Source organism: Canis lupus, chromosome X, assembly GCF_048164855.1.
Source record: "Canis lupus baileyi chromosome X, mCanLup2.hap1, whole genome shotgun sequence".
Lineage (NCBI taxonomy): Eukaryota > Metazoa > Chordata > Mammalia > Carnivora > Canidae > Canis > Canis lupus.
The window spans coordinates 15201600-15208245 of record NC_132876.1 but is presented as its reverse complement, the minus strand read 5'-3'; positions in this window follow the sequence as shown (position 1 = coordinate 15208245).

The window sequence follows — 6646 nt, the reverse complement described above, 5'->3', positions numbered from 1 at the left end:
TCGGCCTGAAAACCCTGAAGGCCTCCAAGCTTCACAATGCTTCACAGAGCTAAGAGGGAGTAACAGCATTCATTTAACTTTACTGAATTCCCTGACACCTAATTCAAGTGATAGAAAGAAGAAAAAAATCCAGTCAAATGACCCTTTGGAAGTCACTCCAGTTGGAGTAGATATGGAATAGCGGGACTTCCTTAGAGGTGGTCTTGTCAAGGGAACAGGCCAAAATATCACATACTCTTACAAAGCAGAGTAGCACGTCAGAAGACACGTGGGTGTGGAACTAACCACCAGATCATTCGGTGTGCTGATGAACTGCCAAATCACAAGTCACTTTGTCCTCTTATTTAGTATGCTTGCAGAACCCCTTCCCATAAATACCTGATTTCTTCTGCCTTTCTCACTACAGTCTATGTTATCACTTTCAGAAGATGAGGAAAGAAGCTGCTTTACCCTCCTTCTCCCCAGTGGCACACTAGCTCTGCGCCTTCCAGCAAGTTCCTTTACCTCCCAGGCTCAGCATCCTTGTCCAACAAGGTATGTGATGATGCGTGTTAACTGAATGGATGAATACATGAATGTAAATGAGGATAATGATAACACTCAGTTTACAGCAGTCTTGTGGGAAGTAAATGAGAAGATACATGTCTTTAGCCCTGCTCCTGGCACATAGCAGCAAGAGTTTCAGTAAATGTTAGCACCCCTTCTCCCCACTCCCCGGCACACACATAGCCTCACCATCTTCCAGGCAGCCCTGTTCAGACTACTGCAGCAAACATTTCATTCCAGGCTGTCTTCCTTCAGCACCTCTAGAGACTGCCTCCCACGCAGCTGGTGTGCGCGTTCAGACATCAAGTGACTCAGGGACAGTGTCAACAGGGTGATGGAAACTGCAACCAGACGAGAGGGTAGTCTGGAGGCAGAAATAACTCTGTGAGTTCAAGTGCCCACTGATCATTGTTCTCAGCAAGCTGAAAAGGTGCCCTGTGGGTGACTGGAGGTCTAGCAGAGACGGATTCTGTTAGAATATTTCAAGATTCCGACTCATTTAGATACTTTGCCAAATTAGAGAAATCTCAGCAGAAGCAAACCTGATCATTTACATGTAGTGCCAGAGGTTTCAAACTAGGTTTCAGATTTCCTTGAGAGCTGATATGTGCTCAGTGATGTGCTAAGAAAATGGGGGCTAGGAGAGTAGCTGCTGCCACTGAAGAGCCTCATAGCCCACCTGGTGTTGATGAAACGTAGCCCTCTTTATGGTCTTATGCCACTTGTCTTAGCAGCTTCTCCACGACATGCTTCTTCCCCATGTTTTTCTTGCCTCTCTAACCCTCTCTGCATCCTATCTGATACTTTTGTCCTTTTCTTCCTTCTTCCCTTGCCTTTTGTGAACTCCCTTCTTCCAGGGTTTTTTATTTTCCCAAACACATTTCTCAAATACATTGTTTACTCTCCCATGTCCAATGTGGTCTCCAATTTAATCTGCCAGATTACCCCAGACATCTCATCCAATTTTAGAGGTCTGCAGCCAGAAAGCACATCTTGGAGAAAACAAGACTGCCTGAGAATTAAAGTTGCATGAAAAGTAAATGGACTTCCTCAACAGGTTGTGAGATTCCCTTGACAGGAGATACACAAACAGTGCCTCAATGCCCCATTGGTGTAGATGTTGGAGGGAAGGTTTAAATATCTCATGAATCCCTTAAGAATTCTGAGATCCTATAAACTTCAGTGAGCCAAACCCTCTCATTTGTCAAATGACAAAATTAAGGCTAGATTTTTATAGAGATGCATGTCAGTACATGAACAGGGACAAAAGCCTAGGTGTCCTGACTTCTAGTCAAGGTTTTTTTCTCACTATAGCATACTACTGCCCCAAACCCACCATCAATCTCACTCCTTCTAGAAAGCTCTCTTTGATTAAATGTGTTTCATCCTAAGTTGCATTCCACCTTAAGTATAACACCTTATCTTCCAAAAAATTCCACCACCACGATGAATGACTCTTACTCACACACCCATGAAGGGGTGGCATTAAATTCTTTACCAAGAAATGCCTCTGTGCCAAGCTGCTGGGTATACCATTGTCAATGAAAATAACCAAGCATGGAAGGAGGTAATCAGGGAGTTCAGCTAATACTTTTAACCTTTCAAATGCTATCCATGCCTCCTTTCTTGATTACTTATGGTTATTTAGGCAAGAAGCTTTAACTGAATCTCTAGGTTGGCCCTTCCAAGTCCAATATAATGCAAGATGAAGAGAAACAAAAGAAAGTAGTCAGTTTTGCCTTTGGGGAGCTGAGAATCTGGTTGGGAAGATAGCATGCCCGTGAGAAAATGACTTGAGACCAACTATAGGTAACATGGTAGCACGGACCCAGATGTATGCTTTAAACTGGAACTATAGGTAACAGCTTAGGATACACTAAGGGAAAAGATTAGGGCTATTTTTCCATCAGTTTTTCCCCCCAATGATTGCTCAACCATCATCATCATCAACAACAATAAACATTGATGTGTGTCTGCCTTGCTGAATGGGGAATAAAGGAAGCATCCGTGTCAGGATGGAGATCAAGGCCACGCCTCAGGTAGCAAGTGACCAGGGCCAAGAATGTTCAGGTACATCGATGTGCAGAGGAGGTTGCAAAAGCAGAGATCCTGAGGGCCTGAAGAGAAAGAAGTAGCTTGCCTGCAGAATGCTGGTTCCGGGCTGTTCCTTGAATAACTGGGAGGCTGAGAAGTAAAAGGTATGTCAGGTGTGGGAAACAATAGAGAAAGGAGGTTAATTTTACTACGAGACGACAATGAAAAGCCCAACTGTGAAATGGATGACACATTAAAGAAGGAGTTTGCACCTTATCCTATAGCCACTTGGGTACCACTAAGGACATTTGATAGGAAAAAGAGATGGATACACTTTGCAAAAAGTTTTGTAGGAGTATTCATTTGACTTCCAGGTGTGATTTGTTGGTGGTAGGTGGTGGGGGAATGATGATGTAGATGGACATATGGAGCCAAAACCTGGAGATGTGGATTTCAGGGAGAAGAAACAGGTAAAACTGGAGCCCTTGTTTCAGCGTGGGGATTTATGGAAAACAACACACTATATTTTAAACACAAAAATCAAAGAATGTTGTTTACATAAAATCAATAGGCAATTCTTCAGTGATTTGGACGTATTTGACCTCTTCTTCCAGTTTCATGTTTTAAAGGAAATATAAGAACAAGATGAATATTGATTTCTTCTTCTGGTTATGCATGAGTAAAAGTGTCTTATATTCCTGTGAATATCTTGCCTTCTTTAAACCTAAATACAACCAAAACACTATTTCTTGCTAAGTTAACAATTCTATAACATTCAAGTGAATTTTTAAGTTTTATGTCTTTTTGTGGTAGAGGCTGGTGCCTGGGTGGTGCAGTCAGTTAAGCGTCCAACTCTTGGTTTCAGCTCAGATTGTGATCTCACGGTCGTGAGATCGAGCCCTGAGTGGGGCTCCACGCTCGGCAGAGAGTCTGCTTGGAATTCTCTCTCTCCCTCTGCCCTTCCCCACCACACACACTGTCTCTTTATAAAATAAATAGATAAATCTTTTTAAAAAATAAAATGAATTTTAAAAAATAAGCTCTTGCCCCTGAGAGTAAAACTCTTTTTATTTTCCATCTTCCTTTGCAGATTTAATCCCTATATATAAATTTATTTTACATGATTGTCATTGCAGTTAATTATATAACTATCATTTAAACCTACATAGTAAAAGAATGCTTTTTAATTGAAAACTCACAAAAGTGAACAAAAATGTCACAAAACAGAGTTTAAAATAAATTGCTGTATTGACACAACTTTGTAATGATCCCCAAACTCTCTCTAAACTACACCTAAAGTCACACAAGCTGTTAGGAGATCCACTCATATTTCACCAGCCTAAAACCTGACATCCAAAAAACATACCTGATATTTTTGTAGGACCATTATGCTCATCATGAGCTAAAATGGACTTTAAGGGAGGTGGGGGGGATGGGTGACATTGATGATGGAGATGAAGGAGGACACTTGTGATGGGTACCAGATGATGTATGGAAGTGCTGAATCACTATATTGTACACTTGAAACTAATAGCACATTGTATGTTAACTCACTGGAATTTAAATAAAAACTTGAAAACGTGGGCTTTAATGTCTGGCCCTAACCCTAGCAATGCTTATCTAATTCTTCCAAGAATAATAGCAGTTGCCTCCATTGCATGCTTACCAAATGCCAGGTACCATGCTGAGCAATTTGCATACATTAATGATCTCATTAATTTCTTACAACATCCTAATGGGATAGGAATTATCCTCATTTTATATAGCAGGAACCCCATGCGAGAAAGATTAGTGACTCAACCAAGACCACCAAATTCATAAGTAGCAGAGGGGGATTTCAGGTTTGGGTTGGCCTCATTCCTGTGTCTGAACTCTTAACTGGCTCTCAAGATACTATTTTCAACTTTAACAGGAAAGGAGCTATTTTTGTTCCTATTTAGTGTCTCGCTCCCAGCGCCCATGTAACTTTTCCTTTCAGTAGCAGCAACCCTATAGAATCCTTGATCACAGCCATCAGTGGGGTGAGCAACCCTGTGGCTGACTTCAAAGGCGTAAATCCTGGGGGTGCCGCCCGGTGAGAACCAGCCCTGGCCAAGCCTTTGGAGGGTTTTACCTGGTAGAAAACTGCTTCTTCCTCCAATGATATCGACCCCAGGTGCTAAGCTGCTGAGATCACTTACTCGCATAATCCGTGTCTCCTCATATTTCCATATTACAGAACCTTCTGGGCTTAGGGGGTGGGGGTGGGGAATGTGACAAAGCACAGCTTCTATCCTGCTAGTCCTTTGGCAAATACTCTTTGAGTACCTTGTCTGTGTCCGGTGTCAAGTTTGATCTGCCCTTGTCACTGTCAGTTGTGTTTGCACAGATGTCTTGTTTCTTTCATTGGAGCCTCAACTATTTTTTTAAAGATTTTATTTATTTTTTCATGAGAGACGAGAGAGAGAGAGAAAGAGAGAGAGAGAGAGAAAGAGAGAGAGAGAGAGGCAGAGACACAGGCAGAGGGAGAAGCAGGCTCCATGCAGGGAGCCCGATGTGGGACTCGATCCCGGGACTCCAGGATCATGCCCTGGGCCCAAGGCAGGCGCTAAACTGCTGAGCCACCCAGGGATCCCCTCAACTATTTTTTTTTATCTTGTTGCTTGCTTTCCTCTACTGTATAGTTGGAAAAACAGAAACTTCCATAGCAGTTTCTCTTGGGCACTCTGGGCTAGCCACATCAGGCGAGGTCTGGTCACTTTCTTGATGAGCTAGTGCCTGAGAAGAAGTCTTCTGGACTCACCATCTGTGCTCTGGGCGGGGACAGGGCCAGATTCCAGGGCAACCTGTGTTGTTATACAGGGCCTGTGTTGAGAAGGGCCCCGGACTTGGTTAGATGCTCTGCTGTTACTATCTTGAAATTCTTAATGATTTTTGAACAAGGAGCCTTGCATTTGCATTTTATGCTTGGCCTCACAAATCACATAATCCCAGATGGGGCCTTGGCCCACTGCAGCCAGGGGGAGCTATGCTCACACAAACGATCTTTCCCATCCCCACCCCAGGTCCCTCCTAGAGGATTGAAGGCTGGTGGGAAGATGCATGTCCAATTGGCCTTACTCAGTGGAAGTTTGCTCTCTTTCCAGTATCCAGTGGTAAACATCTTTGAGTTATCAGATATTTTGCAATTTGCTCTGCAGTCAGACATAGTCTGACTATAGAGAAGTAGAGTCAGAAGATGTGGCTTACATTTAGCTCCACCACCCACTCACAAGATAATCTTAGTAAGTTGCTTCATGTCTTGGGGCCTCAGTATTCTATCTGGAAAATGGAAATAACCATGTCCGCCTTACATACATACCTGAGGGACGTTTGTAAGGCTCAAATGAGATTGTGTATTTGAACACCGTCGAATGCCATTTCAAGCTTTTGGGACCAGGATAATTGTTTCTTTCCAAGGTTTAAGTACAATAGCTTAAAAGTTGTCCTGTTTAACAGAAGAAATGGTTATGGTTATTGAAGAAAACTGTAAGTTAGGAAATGCACAAAGAAAAAGATCAAAAGGAACAGGAAACCTTGCAGAGAATGCCTGACATGTCTTGTGTTGGAACCTACCAGAGTGACTAGCAGCCATGATACTGTCAAGTTCTTGCTGTAGTTCGCATTATTTTTAAATAACAATTAAAATCTCAGGAGCATCATTTCTCAGCTGCAAGTCTATCGCTTTTCTGAACATTAGCCTAACTCTTCAGAAAGCAGGAATGGAAATATTGGGGAGGAATTTGTGCCTACTTGTCTAATTTCCAAATGCCTTGTATTCCTCTTTCTTCTGTCCTTCTGTCTGTTGACAGCTGATATTAAATTGTTGTTGCTGTCTTTCAAAAAAAAGAAACAAATATTTAAAATAGTATTTTTCCTGTGTGTCAAAAGCCACTGTCAATCTCCCACTCCCTGCCCCCCATTTCCAGCCAGGGATGGGCAGTTACCTGGTATCACTTTTACTGAAAGTTGGGAGAAAAAACACAGAGGAGCCTGAACCTGCCAGAACTGCCAGTCTCCTGTCCTCTTAGCTGGTATGAGGTGAGGA